Genomic DNA, 16,001 nt, shown 5'->3' on the forward strand with positions numbered 1-16,001 from the left:
CTGTAGATATATAACACAATACCCATTTCCTTATAATAGTTGAATTCAGGGAAGGAGCACTTGGGTAAAACCTATTTCTTTTCTACCAAATATCAATTTCTTCAATACATAGGGTCTCAGTGATGGAGCTATCTGCTCAGTGAGTTTCTGAGTTCCTGCTCAGGGCTTTTCTGAATAATTGTGTTTGGGTGCTCTTTTTATCTCTGTGGATGTAGATAATTTGTAACAGGCCAACACATACTTTTCTTATAATTTTTTGTTTTTGTGTTTGAAATGGAATCCAAACAAGCCTCTGAGGGATTACTGCTTTGTCTGGTTTTCCATTTCTGAAAAAGCTATTGTTAAAAATGAAATTTTCACACTCCTCTGCACTTTTGCTTATTTTCTCACTTGTTCTGGCTCATGGTTTATTTAATTTTTTCTAAAATTTGGGAATGAGTCAATGAGACTCATTGGCTTATATTAGAAATGGCAATTAGATGGTTTTATTCAGAAATGGAATTCTGATCTCTTTCAAGGCATAGTGCTGTGCTGGCTCCTTCCTCAACTTTAATGTCACCATGAAGCATATGTTTTGCTTCATACCATCAGAGGCCTTGAGGCAGAAAGTACTGTAGGGGTGTGAGAAGAACCCAGGGCCTGCTGCCAGGAAGTTCTGCCTTTACAAGTTGTCTGAGCTGGGCAATTTCTTTAACCATCCAGAGTAAGTATCCTCTGGACTTTCAGGAATGTTGTAAGGATGGCAGAGGAACTATGTGAACAGTAACCTCCTTAACATATTACTGTTGCTTTTGAATGTAAACATTATCTTGTTTAGAAATGCAAGATTACCTGCTTGCTGCATGTGTCACCCTTAGGGTCTGGCTGCAGCCATGGTTTGCAGCAGTGTGCTATCCATCAGTACCCTTCTTTATGACCAGAACAACCACTTGTCCAATCAGTTGTCCAATCTGAGTCTGAACATGAATCTCAAAGATGTGAAGCATTGTTTCTAGAAGGTTATTCTTGAAGGTTAAGGTTACTCCCTCTTGGAATGGTTGGGATGATCTAGGACTTTGGGACCCTGCTGAATATAGGGACCTCTATTTTATTTGCTTGAGTTCATGTGTCATAGAAGAGGTAAGTTATACTGGTAAGAGAAAGACCTGGGCTGAAGAAGGTGGGCCTTGTTACCTTAAATATTAATCCTTTTATCTATATAGCAAATTATTTTTCTTGAACTTATTTTATGGATTTACAGATACAGGTAGAATTCATAAGTAACATTTTAGTCCAATTTTATCTATATGTTGATGGTGATATTTCATCTTTGATATATGCTGTAATAGTGATTAGAAGCATTCCAGATACCCTAAGACTGTAGTAGTTGGTCCTCCAAGTGTCCAATAACAGTGTGAAGTAATATGTATCTCTAAATGTATCAAGTAAAAGTGTTTTTCCTTGTTAATTTGTTCTATCTCTTCCATTTTATTATAAATATCTTAATAGCTGGGGCTGTTTTACTGCTGGGTCATCAGTGCCTAACACACAGTACTTGTTTAAGAACAACCAGTGATTTGTTTGTTAGTTTTTATTTATTTGTTATTAAGATTTTGTTTTATTTATTTGCCAGAGAGAGAAAGAGAGAAGAGAAGCAGGGAGAGCTGCAGGCAGAGAGAGAAGCAGGCTCCCCAGTGAGCAAGGAGTCCAGTGTGGGACTAGATCCCAGGACCCTAGGATCATGACCTGAACCAAAGGCAGATGCTTAACTGACTGAGCCACCCAGGCATCCTGGTTTCCTTTTTGAACTCAAAAAGTTCTGAATCTATCAGGAATATAAAGTGTATGTTAGGACCAGAAAAAGATGGAAGAGGCAGTTACAAGGTCCTGAGCACTCCTACAGAAGTCAGGTTTCCCTGGGACACACGGGATACACTGATGGGAAGAGGTACAGTAGGGCACAGAACTGTGTGCACACTTAATGAAACCTGACAAAATCCTGACAGATAAAAATTGAAGGAATAAATGAATATGACATAATACCAGCATTGGAAAATATTGACTCAAGTCAGAAACCAGCCAGGTCATGTAAAGTAGATTGAAAAAAGAAAAAAAACAAAATAAAACATTGAGAATGGAACACACATAAATTGAGCATCTACCACTACATCTGTGAATAGAAAAAGAAGCAGTCGGAGGTGGACAGGATGATGAACACAGATGTTCTGAGGACAAAGCATATTTTCAGATATAATAAGCCCTTAGGATTTGTGAAATTAACATTTGTTATTAATTTGTCAGTTTCCTGAGTTTTAATGGTCCGTGCTAATGTGAAATGTATCCTCTTAGCTAAAGAAAGACATTTCTAAATGTGCAGTGTGTTCAGCTTCATGGCTTTTCTGTTGCTTATCAACATGAATGCAACTCATTCATAAATAAATAAAACTAAAACTAAACCCTTTACTTTATGAAAAATGATCATCCAGGGACAGCTGGGTGGCTCAATCAGTTAATCGGCCTTTGGCTCCAGTCATGATCCCAGGGTCCTGGGATTGAGTCCCACATCAGGTTCCTTGCTCACTGAGGAACTTGCTTCTCCCTCTGTCTGCTGTTCCCCCTGCTCATGCTGTCTTTCTCTCTCTCTCTCTCTGACAAATAAATAAATTAAAAAAAAATGATCATCCAGATAAAGTCATGTGTATTTCTCATGGTAAAATTAAAGACAATGAAGAAGTAGATCAAACAGGATATAGAGGTACTCGTCATGTAGGAGATTATTTTCTTGAGACCATCCTTTGTCTATGACACAAGATTCCAACCTTCAGTTATTAGCCATGGGTTTCTACCTTTACTTTCTAACCCTAGGTGCATTATGTCTACAGGGTTGTGAAATAGTGCCAGTCTTGACATTTTCCACTGTTGCTTATTTACATTTATTAGGTGGCTTTGGAATGTCTAGAAAAGATATTCATTAATGTTGGTCCTTTAACCATGATAGAATCAAAGTAATGAAGGTGGTCTGCAAATTCCATGGTATTAAAAGTATTTTGTAATCAGTAGGTTATAGTAAATTATATTTGTTCATTAAATATGATTCTGATCATTGTAGATATAACTAGAGCTAGAGCTATAGCTACACTCAGAACATTTAATTATTTCAATTTGTGATAGTGCTGAATTTACATGGCTGTGAAGGGTGTCTGTCTGTTGCAGGGGAGAGGTAGTATATAATGAACAATGAGATAATATATAAGAATTTATACCTTTAATTAAAATTAAACTCTTAGTGAGGTTTTCAAATTGTTTGATGTCACAGTAAGTGCTTTATAAAGAATGGTTGAGACTTTGGGAGGAGTTCTTAGATCCCTGGTACCCTTTTGAATGAATATAGAGTAAAATAAGGCATATATTCAGACTCAAACCATCAGATTTTTAAAGAGAAATCTAGGCCATTCAAATCAGCCTTAAATCATTTATTTCAAGTTCTATTCAAGCTAAATAAGATATACAAGTTTGCATTTAATTTAATAGTTGAAATTAACAAAATAAGCATATACTATTTTTTTGTATAAATATCAAGATCATAATAAAATTGAATTATAGTCTTCATATGGTATATGCTTTTTTCCATGGCCCTTTGGTATAGTGGATATATTTTCTCATTTTTAGGAGCCTATTACACAGTTATATATTATTTTATGGTTGAGGTTTATGGTGTTTATACCTCTGTCATTATAACATGTTATTAGCCAGAGCTGGAATTTACTTAAATTGTCATAAGCTAGGAATTTATCTTGCAAATGTATCATTTGTTTATAGAAAATAAAATGTTCTGTACATTTGATGCAATTTCCAGAGCTGCAATATAGTGAGAAATGGAGTCTATCTGTTTTGTTAAATGGACAAAAATATTTACAGTTATATAATCATGACAGGCAATTCATTTTTCTGTAATTTTTCAGATAATGTGTCATACATGATCAGATCTCAGAACTTAGGACACAATTTTAAAAAGTGCCTAATTTTGAGTATTGATAAATGGTACAGAGGAGATACACAGAAATCACTAAATAACTTGCATGTACTTACTTACCATCATTTGGAATACCACATTAATATTATGAGACTTTAGAGGGAATTTTATTTTTTGATATTTTATTATTTCTTAATATGAAATAATTTGCAATTTAAAATTTTTCAATAAATGAAACACTAAAATTCAATTTAAAATATAAGCTTTAGCAGAGGGGCGCCTGGTTGGCTCAGTGGGTTAAAATGTAAGCTTATTTTATTTGAAAGGAGATGTGTAAGTCAGTTTTCAGTAAAAATAACAGAAACCCCTCTGTAATTCCAAGTGGGATGGTTTTTAATACAAAAAGTCATAGGTTTTCACAACCATTGGAAGAGGGGAATAGAGGTCATAGAAATAGGTTCTAGAAGATATTTGGTTCACAGGAGTTCATATGTAAGCCACAGCAAGTCTCGGGAATTTCGCAGGAGCCTGAAGCTCAGCCTATATACCTGTTAACAATTGTGCTTGAGAATAATACTGATTTTCTTTCCAGTCTTACATGAGTGCCTCTCATTGGTAGACTAATCCAAAACATAATGGGAAAAAAGTTAGGGCATAGTTGTCTAGATTTCTCCTCTGAGATCTATGTAAAAGGGTGCAGTTGATAATAATTTAATGATAGCTAATCCGTGACTCATACTTATGTTAAGATCATGTATTTCACTGTAACTTGGTAAATTTTCTGGGTGTTGGAAAGATGGAATATGAAGCTAAACAAAATTCTTGTTCTGAATTCAGATTATTTAAACAAGCAAACAAACAGACATGAAGAGAGATAAAGAGAGCAATAGATTGTCCACTATAATTTATTAACCCAAAGCAGGTTCTTTCATGAGTTCAAAGGGGATAACAATAATAATAATTATGCTGGGGAGGGGGAAGCATAAATTAGAACTGTTCCAGAAAATCCAGCTTCACCACTTTATAGAACAGGTATATGAGGATGAGTGAAAGAAAAGAATCAAAGATACTCCAGAGGCTTTCTTTTAATTAAAGGACAGGTAATGTTATTACAAATATAACAACCACAGAAAGTGAAACAACTAAAACTAAAGGAAGTTTTGACATATATAAGGAACAGAAAGATGTCAAGTATGGCTGGTGAATAGGTAATCAAGAATCACATGATATATGAGTCTGAGGGGCAGAAACTGTCTAAATAAGAAGGTCTATAAAGGGTTCTCCTGAATTCCAAGTCTCTGAGGAACAGGAAAGATTCTTTGCATTTGAATTTAGATAATTTGATCTGGTTTCTATAAGAGAACTGATAAAGGAAAACAAAAGTGACTGCAGTGTTATGTCGTGCTCCAGAAGTGAGCAGATGTTGTCTTAGGATGTACAAATGATCTTAGGGGGAAAAAAAAGGACAAGCTTTGGAGAGATAACTGTGAAGTATAATGGTCAGGGATTGGTGATTGAATGTATTATAGCAACTCCATTTTGATGTGAAGAACCTCCTGCACAAGGTGAGGTTTTATGTCAAAATCCAGGGGACTAATTGGTTTGGATGAAGAAAGATTTATTACTCACACAGCTGGGAAGGTGCCAGGGATTTTCAAGCATGGAAGACAAAGTGAAGACACAGTGAGAAGTTAGCCATCTACAAGCCAAGGAGAAAGTCCTCAGAAGAATCTAACTCGGCCAGCACCTTGATCTTGAACTTCCAGCTTCTACAACTGTAAGAAAACAAAATGTTGCTAAGCCACCTGATCTGTGGTACTTTATTATTGCAGCCCTAGCAAACCAGTACAGATTTTGGTACCAATTAGTGGGATGTTGCTGTAACAAAAACCTAATAGTGTGAAAAAGTCATCAGAACTGGGTAATGAATAGAGGCTGTTTAGAGCTTTGAGGTGCCCATTAGAGAAAGTCTAGATTGTGTTGGAGAGATTTTTGGCAGGGATATGATGTTAGAAGTACTTCTGATAAAATTTCAGATGGAAATAAGGAACATGTTATTAGACATTGAAGAAAAAGCTGATCCATGTTATAGGTGGCAAAGAACTTGAGTGAATTATCTCTAGTGTTTTGTAGAACACAGAACCTGTGAGTGATGACCTTGGAAATTTAGCTGAGAAGATTTTTTTTTTTTAATTTACTATTTTTTTTTAATAAACATATAATGTATTTTTATCCCCAAGGGTACAGGTCTGTGAATCGCCAGGTTTACACACTTCACAGCACTCACCATAGCACATACCCTCCCCAATGACCATAAACCCACCCCTCTCTCCCAACCCCCCTCCCCCTAGCAACCCTCAGTTTGTTTTGTGAGATTAAGAGTCATTTATGGTTTGTCTCCCTCACGATCCCATCTTGTTTCATTTATTCTTTTCCTACCCCCCAAACACCCCACATTGCATCTCCACCTCCTCATATCAGGGAGATCATATAATAGATGTCTTTCTCTGATTGACTTATTTCGCTCAGTGTAATACCCTCTAGTTCCATCCACGTCATTGCAAATGGCAAGATTTCATTTCCTTTGATGGCTACATGGTATTCCATTGTGTATATATACCACTTCTTCTTTATCCATTCATCTGTTGGTGGACATCTAGGTTCTTTCCATAGTTTGGCTATTGTCGACATTGCTGCTATAAATATTCGGGTGCACGTGCACCTTCGGATCACTATGTTTGTATCTTTAGGGTAAATACCCAGTAGTGCAATTAATGGGTCATAGGGTAGCTTTATTTTCAACTTTTTGAGGAACTTCCATGCTGTTTTCCAGAGTGGTTGCACCAGCTTGCATTCCCACCAACAGTGTAGGAGGGTTTGCCTTTCTCTGCATCCTCACCAGCATCTATCATTTCCTGACTTGTTAATTTTAGCCATTCTGACTGGTGTGAGGTGGTATCTCATAGTGGTTTTGATTTGTATTTCCCTGATGCTGAAGGATGTGGAGCACTTTTTCATGTGTCTGTTGGCCATCTGGATGTCTTCTTTGCAGAAATGTCTGTTCATGTCCTCTGCCCATTTCTTGATTGGATTATTTGTTTGTTGGGTGTTGAGTTTGCTAAGCTCTTTATAGATTTTGGATACTAGCCCTTTATCTGATATGTCATTTGCAAATATCTTCTCCCATTCTGTTAGTTGTCTTTCGGTTTTGTTAACTGTTTCCTTTGCTGTGAAAAAGCTTTTGATCTTGATGAAATCCCAATAGTTCATTTTTGCCCTTGCTTCCCTTGTGTTTGGAAATGTTCCCAGGAAAAAGTTGCTGTGGCTGAGGTCAAAGAGGTTGCAGCCTGTGTTCTCCTCAAGGATATTGATGGATTACTGTCTCACATTGAAGTCCTTCATCCATTTTGAGTCTATTTTGGTGTGTGGTGTAAGGAAATGGTCCAATTTTATTTTTCTGCATGTGGTTGTCCAATTTTCCCAACACCATTTGTTGAACAGACTGTCTTTTTTCCATTGGACATTCTTTCCTGCTTCATTGAAGATTAGTTGACTCTATTAGTTACTCTATTAGTTGATAGAGTTGAGGGTCTATTTCTGGGCTCTCTATTTCTGTTCCATTGATCTATGTGTCTGTTTTTGTGCCAGTACCATACTGTCTTGATGATGACAGCTTTGTAATAGAGCTTAAAGTCCGGAATTGTGATGCCACCAACTTTGGCTTTCTTTTTCAATATTCCTTTGGCTATTCGAGGTCTTTTCTGGTTCCATATAAATTTTAGGATTATTTGTTCCATTTCTTTGAGAAAACTGGGTGGGATTTTGATAGGGATTACATTAAATGTGTAGATTGCTTTAGGTAGCATAGACATTTTCACAATATTTATTCTTCCAATCCAGGAGCCTGGAACATTTTTCCATTTCCTTTTGTCTTCTTCAATTTCTTTCATGAGTACTTCATAGTTTTCTGAGTATAGATTCTTTGCCTCTTTGGTTAGGTTTATTCCTAAGTGTCTTATGGTTTGGGGTGCAAATGTAAATGGTATTGCATCCTTAATTTCTCTTTCTTCTGTCTTGTTGTTGGTGTAGAGAAATGAAACTGATTTCTGTGCATTGATTTTATATCCTGACACTTTACTGAATCCCTGTACTCGTTCTAGCAGTTTTAGAGTGGAGCCTTTTGCGTTTTCCACATATAGTATCATATCATCTGCAAAGAGTGATAGTTTGACTTCTTTTCCAATTTGGATGCCTTTAATTTCTTTTTGCTGTCTGATTGCTGAGGCTAGGACTTCTAATACTTTGTTGAATAGCAGTGGTGATAATGGACGTCCCTGCTGTGTTCCTGACCTTAGTGGAAAAGCTTTCAGTTTTTCTCCATTGAGAATGATATTTGCGGTGGGCTTTTCATAGATGGCTTTGATGATATTGAGGTATGTGCCCTCTATCCCTACACTTTGAAGAGTTTTGATCAGGAAGGGATGCTGTACTTTGTCAAATGCTTTTTCAGCATCTATTGAGAGTATCATATGGTTCTTGTTCTTTCTTTTATTAATGTGTTGTATCACATTGATTGATTTGCAGATGTTGAGCCAAACTTTTAGCCCTGGAATAAATCCCACTTGGTCACGGTGAATAATCCTTTCAATTTACTGTTGCATCCTATTAGCTAGTATTTTGGTGAGAATTTTCGCATCTGTGTTCATCAAGGATATTGGTCTGTAATTCTCTTTTTTGATGGGATGCTTATCTGGTTTTGGGATCAGGGTGATGCTGGCCTCATAGAATGAGTTTGGAAGTTTTCCTTCCGTTTCTATTTTTTGGAACAGTTTCAGGAGAATAGGTAATAGTTCTTCTTTAAATGTTTGATAGAATTCCCCTTGGAAATCGTCTAGCCCTGGGCTTTTGTTTGTTTGGAGATTTTTGGTGACTGTTTCAATCTCCACATTGGTTATAGGTATGTTCAGGTTTTCTATTTCTTCCTGGTTTAGTTGTGGTACTTTATATGTCTCTATAAATGCATCCATTTCTTCCAGATTGTCAAATTTGTTGGCATAGAGTTGTTCATAATATATTCTTATAATTGTATTTCTTTTGTGTTGGTTGTGATCTCTCCTCTTTCATTAATAAGTTTATTTATTTGGGTTCTTTCTCTTTTCTTTTTGATAAGGGGTTTATCAATCTTATTAATTCTTTCAAAGAACCAGCTCCTAGTTTCATTGATTTGTTCTATTGTTTTTTTTTTTTTTTTTTTTTGTTATTGTTGTTTTGTTTGGTTTTGGTTTCTATTTCATTGATTTCTGCTCTGATCTTTATGATTTCTCTTCTTCTGCTGAGTTTAGGCTTTCTTTGTTGTTCTTTCTGTAGCTCCTTTAGGTGTAGGGTTAGGTTGTGTATTTGAGACCTTCCTTGTTTCTTGAGAAAGGCTTATACCACTATATATTTTCCTCACAGGACTGCCTTTGCTGTGTCTCATAGATTTTGAACTTTGTGTTTTTATTATTTGTTTCCATGAATTTCTTCAATTCTTCTTTAATTTCTTGGTTGACCCATTCATCCTTTAGAAGGATGCTGTTTAGTCTCCATGTATTTGGGTTCTTTCCAAATTTCCTCTTGTGATTGAGTTCTAGCTTCAGAGCATTGGTGGTCTGAAAATATGCAGAGATGATCCTAATCTTTTGATTCTTGTTGAGACCTGATTTGTGACCCAGGGTATGATTTATTCTGGAGAATGTTCCTTGTGCACTAGAGAAGGATGTGTATTCTGTTGCTTTGGGATGAAATGTTCTGAATATATCTGTGATGTCCATCTGGTCCACTGTGCCATTTAAGGCCTTAATTTCCTTGTTGATCTTTTGCTTGGATGATCTGTCCATTTCAGTGAGGGGAGTGTCAAAAACCCCTACTATTATTGTATTATTGTTGATGTGTTTCTTTGATTTTGTTATTAACTGGTTTATATAGTCGGCTGCTCCCACATTGGGGGCATAGATATTTAAAATTTTTAGATCTTCTTGTTGGACAGACCCTTTGAATATGATATAGTGTCCTTCCTCATCTCTTATTATAGTCTTTGGTTTAAAATCTAATTGATCTGATATAAGGATTGCCACCCCAGCCTTCTTCTGATGTCTATTAGCATGGTAAATTGTTTTCCACCTCCTCACTTTAAATCTGGAGGTGTCGTGGGTCTAAAATGAGTTTCTTGTAGGCAACACATTGATTCTTTTTTTTAATCCATTCTGATACCCTGTGTCTTTTGATAGGGGCATTTAGCCCACTAACATTCAGGGTAACTATTGAAAGATATGAATTTAGTGCCATTGTATTGCCTGTAAGGTGACTGTTACTGTATATTGTCTGTTCCTTTCTGATCTACTACTTTTAGGGTCTCTCTTTGCTTAGAGGACCCCTTTCAATATTTCCTGTAAAGCTGGTTTGGTGTTTGTGAATTTTTTCAGTTTTTGTTTGTCCTGGAAGCGTTTTATCTCTCCTTCTATTTTCAGTGATAGCCTAGCTGGATATAGTATTCTTGGCTGCATATTTTTCTCATTTAGTGCTCTGAATATGTCATACCAGTTCTTTCCGGTCTGACAGGTCTCTGTGGATAAGTCCACTGCCAATCTAATATTTTTAGCATTGTATGTTACAGACTTCTTTTCCTGGGCTGCTTTTAGGATTTTCTCTTTGTTGATAAGACTTATAAATTTTACTGTTAGATGACAAGGTGTGGAGTTATTCTTATTGATTTTGAGGGGAGTTCTCTGTATCTCCTGAATTTTGATGCTTGTTTCCTTTGCCATATTAGGGAAATTCTCTCCAATAATTCTCTCTAATACCTTCTGCTCCCCTCTCTCTTTCTTCTTCTTCTGGAATCCCAATTATTCTAATGTTGTTTCATCTTATGGTGTCACTTATCTCTCAAATTCTCCCCTTGTGGTCCAGTATTTGTTTGTCTCTCTTTTGCTCAACTTCTTTATTCTCTGTCATTTGGCCTTCTATGTCACTAATTCTTTCTCCTGCCTCATTTATCCTAGCAGTAAGAGCCTCCATTTTTGATTGCACCTCATTAATAGCTTTTTTTATTTCAACTTACTTGGTTATATTTTAGTTCTTTTATTTCTCCAGAAAGGGCTTTTATCTCTCCAAAGAGGGTTTCTCTAATATCTTCCATGCCTTTTTTTGAGCCCAGCTAAAACCTTAAGAATCATCATTCTGAACTCTACATCTGACATATTACCAATGTCCATATTGATTAGGTACACAACCTTCGGTATTACCTCTTGTTCTTTTTTTTTTTGTGGTGAGTTTTCCGCCTTGTTATTTTGTCCAGATAAGAATATATGAAGGTGCAAATAAGATGCTAAAAGTGTGGCAAAGACCCCAGGGAAATGAGCTTTAACCAAATCAGAAGAGACCCCAAATCATGGGGGGGAGGGTAGAAAGAGGATAAAAATAAGTTCAGGAAAAATAATTAAAAAAATAAAACAAAATTTAAAAATATAAAAATGAAAATATATATATATTAGATTGGTGACTAGAATAGGGTCACCCACTTAATTTTTGGTGTGTTTTGGTCTCTTAGATGAAACTAGCTCCCAAAATCTTAAAGAATGAAAAACATATATAAGGGTAAACACAATGAAGGGGTAGAGTATGCCTATAAAGATGAAAAAAAATTTTTTTTAATTTCTAAAAAAGGAGTTGATAAAATAAGTTGGTTGGGAGAATAAATAAAAAGAAATTGGAGAGATTTTGCTTGGGCTGGAGACTAGAACAAGCCCAGAGCTAGATTTAGGGTATATTTTGATGTATTAGAAGTTGTACCCCAAATTTTTTAGAAGAAAAAAGCCCTATGTGTATAAAAAAAAAGTTAGATACAATGAAAGATAAAACATGACTATAATAATGAAGGTTCAAAAAAGATTATTATTATTTTTTTTTATAAAAGGTATTGTTAAGATAAACTAGCTTAAAAAAGTTAAAAGAGGAGAGGGTAAAAGTTTAAAAAAATCAGCAGAAGAAAAAAAATAAAATTAAAAAAATTAAATTAACTGTAAGAATAAAGAATTATGGGGAGAAAGCCATGAATTCCATGCTTTGCTTTCTCTTCCTCTGGAATTCTGCTGTTCTCCTTGGTAAGTGAACTTGGTCCTGTCTGGATTTCTTGCTGATCTTCTGGGGGAGAGGCCTGTTGTAGTGATTCTCAAGTATCTTTGCCCAAGGCAGAATTGCACTACCCTTACCAGGGGCCAGGCTAAGTAATTCACTGGTGTTCGCTTGCAGGAGCTTTTGTTCCCCAAACGCTTTCCGTAGAGTTCTGGAGGATGGGAATGAAAATGGCGGCCTCCCAATCTCTGTCCTGGTAGGAGCTGATAGCCCCAGATCCCACTCCTCAGTGCGCCCTCAGAGAAAAGCACTCAGTCAGTCCTGTTTCCCTGGCTTCCGGGCGCACTCTGAGCTCACCCAGCCTGCGACAGGTTCAAGGTAACCCCGAGCTGAGAGCTCACTCCTTGGCTTAGTCTCCATAGCTGGCTTCCCTGATCTAGTACCTGCGAGCTCTGTGACACTCAGACACCCCCAATACTTCTATGACCCTGCAGGACCTGGGGCCACGTTGACCCCATGTGTGCTTCACTGCAGTTTAGCCTCTGGAGCAATATCCCTCACTGGAGCAGACTTTTAAAAGTCCTGATTTTGTGCTCTGTTGCTCGCCGCTTGCCGGGAACCAGCCCCTCCCTCTGTGGTCTATCTTCCTGTCACTTTGGATTCACTTCTCTGCTGTCCTACTTTCAGAAAGTGGTCGATTTTCTGTTTCTAGAATTGCTGCTCTTCTTCTCTTCAGTCTGCTGTTGGATTTGTAGATGTTTTTGCAATGGATTGATAAGCTATCTAGCTGATCTCCTGCTACCTGATGTAGTCTCAGCCTGCTGCTTCTCTGCCATCTTGACTCCTACCCCCACTGAGGAGATTTCTAAGCAAAGTGTTCAATGTGTATTCTAATTTAACCTTGCTGCCTATGATAAAATGTAAGAGGAAAAAGAGAAATTGTGAAAAGAAATATTAAGCAAAACCAACCAGAACATGAGGATTTTGGAAAATTCTCAGCCTGTCCTAGGTATATACCTATGAGAAATGAAAACAGACCCACATGTGAGTTTCTATATTAATATTCACAGTAGTGTTATTCAAAATAGCTAAAAAGTGGTGACAACCCAAATGTTTATCAATTGATAAAACAAAAGGTGGTTTAATTCAATGGAACATTATTTGGCCATAGAAAGGAATCAAGCATAGATACATGCAACAACATGGGAGAGTCTTAAAAACATTATGCTAGTTGAAACAGACCTGTCAGAAAATACTGCATACCACAAGGATACAGAAACTATCCAAAGTAAACAAATCTACAGAAATTGAAAGTAGACTAGTTGTTGTTTAAGCCTGGGGGAGTGGAAAACGAAATGGAACTTGACTGCTAATGCATATAGGGTTTCTTTTTGAGGTGATGCAATGTTTCAAAATTTGATTGTAGTAATGATTGTACAACTTTGTGAATATACTAAAAACATTTAAAGGAGAGTTTTATAGCTTCTTTGGGTTTTTCAACATAGACAATTGTGTCATTGGTGAACAAAGGCAATTTTGTATCTTATGTCTATGTACCACTTACTTATTTCTTTATTGTCTTATAGCATTAGCTAGGACTAAAAATTTGAATAATACTGAGAAAATAAAAGTTCCCAGTCTTATGGGGGAAGCACCCTGCCTCTCATCATTAAATATGTTGTAGATTTTTTTTTTTATCAACTTGTGGAAATTCTGTTTCTAGTTACTGAGAGTTTTTATCATGGCTGAGTGTTGGATTTTGTCAGCTTTTTTTTTTTTTGTTATTGATATTATGAACTATGATTTCTTTTTAACCTGTTGATATCATAAATTCCACTAATTGATTTTGAATATTAAACAAGTCTTGTATACCAGGAATAAATCACACTGGGTTATGGTATGTAGTTGTTGTTATACATTGTTAGATTAAATCCACTTCTATCTACATCTACATGCATGAGAGGTATTATTCAGTAGTTTTCCTTTCTCATAATTTCTTAACCTGGTTTTGGCTTTAAGTTTTCTATTTGCTTCTGTTTTCTAGAAGAGGTTGTGGAGTGTTGCTTTTACTTTTTCTCAAGGTGTAAAGCACCAGGGAACCCATTTGAGCCTTGTGGTTTCTTTTTTGGAAGGTTTCTAAGTTGATTTAATTTTTTAATAGATACAAGGCTGTCCAGGATATCTCTCTCTTATGTGACTTTTGATAATTTATGTCTTTAAAGGAATTGATCTATTCCATCTAAGTTATGAAATCTTTGGCCCAGAGTAGTTTATATTATTAATTTTTTTGTCCTTCTGATGTTCATGGGGTTAGTTGTGATGATTTTATTTATGATGTTGGCAATTTGTGTATTTTCTATGTTTTCTTAGTTTCACTAGAGATTTATGAATATTATTGATTTCTTAAATAATTAGCTTTTGTTTTCATTTTCTATTGTTTCCTCGTATTCAGTTTTATAGTTCTCTGTTATAACTTTCATGTATTTTTTTTATGTGCTTTTCTCTAGAAACAAGAGTTTACTGGAAACTAGAATTAGTTCATTCAAAACTAGAAAAATAAGAAACTAAGACAAATATAGCAACAAAATTAAAACTAAATATGATGAAGGAAGGACATCATACATTTAGAGCAGAAGTCAGTAATATTGAATATAGAAAAATAAGAAGAAACATCAATGAAAACAAAAGCTGATTTTTAAAAAAAACAATAAGATTCAAAGTCCCTAATGATACTAACCAGGGTAAAAAGAAAGAATACACAAATTACCAATACTGATTTCATATCTTTATTCATTTACAATATATGAATTTGATTCCGTGAATTTTTCTTTAAGCATTCTTCTACTGCACCTACCAAATTTTGATGTTATATCTTCATTTCCATTTATTTAAAAGTATGGATTTCTTTTTTATTTCTCTTCCTTTGATCCATAGATCATTTGAATTGTTTTCTAATTCTCAAATATTTCTGTTATTAACTTTTAGTTTAATTCCACAGTAATATAAAAGTGCACTTTGTATGGTATCTATTCTTTTATTGTTGCTTAACATTGCTTTATGGTCCAGGATGTCCTAGATCTTGATGAATATTTCCTGCTCTTTGGGACTCAGCTATGTTTCTGCTTCATAGATTTTTAAATTTCCAGACTCAGACTATAGGAGCATCACTGTCTAGAAAATACTTCTCTTGTGGTAGAAGAAAAAAGATCCTTGTTGGGACTGGTGTTTAAAGATTTTCCTTAGTATGACCCACATTAGCTCTGCTCATGTGCCATTGACCAGGGTGTTATAGAACAAAACCTGATGTCACTGGGAGATAGTAATACTCCTCCCAGAGAGAGTGACCACAAAAGTGTCCATGGAGAAAGGCCCACTATAGAGGATGGTTGACTTTTGTGAACAAAATAATGCAATATGTCACAAGCCCCTTCCAGTGTGGGAAACTTTGATGACAAAATAAGTGGGCTTTAGGAATAATGGCTACTTAATAGGACTGGTCTAAATTAAGTTAAATATTCCAGTAAATACTTTAGGATTTCAATACTTTGTGTTTAGTGAATTTTAGACTAAAAATAATTTCTATTATATTTCTATAAAATGTAATACTACTTTTTTTCTGTTTCTTTTTTTTATTAATATTTTATTTTTTATAAACATATATTTTTATCCCCAGGGGTACAGGTCTGTGAATCACCAGGTTTACACACTTCACAGCACTCACCCAAGCACATAACCTCCCCAATGTCCATAATCCCACCTCCTTCTCCCAAACCCCCTCCCCCCAGCAGCCCTCAGTTTGTTTTGTGAGATTAAGAGTCACTTATGGTTTGTCTCCCTCCCAGTCCCATCTTGTTTCATTGATTATTCTCCTACCCACTTAAGCCCCCATGTTGCATCACCACTTCCTCATATCAGGGAGATCATATGATAGTTGTCTTTC

At 35.8% G+C, this 16,001-nt stretch overlaps 1 protein-coding gene across 3 annotated transcripts in view; it reads left to right on the top strand.

Moving 5' to 3' along the window:
• The window catches only part of PXDNL (peroxidasin like), a 520,865-nt gene that overhangs the window by 493,184 nt on the left and 11,680 nt on the right, over window positions 1–16,001 (top strand). The gene's annotated exons all lie outside the window — the stretch shown is intronic.

The sequence above is a fragment of the Mustela lutreola genome, chromosome 3 (assembly GCF_030435805.1).
Source record: "Mustela lutreola isolate mMusLut2 chromosome 3, mMusLut2.pri, whole genome shotgun sequence".
In the NCBI taxonomy this organism is placed as follows: domain Eukaryota; kingdom Metazoa; phylum Chordata; class Mammalia; order Carnivora; family Mustelidae; genus Mustela; species Mustela lutreola.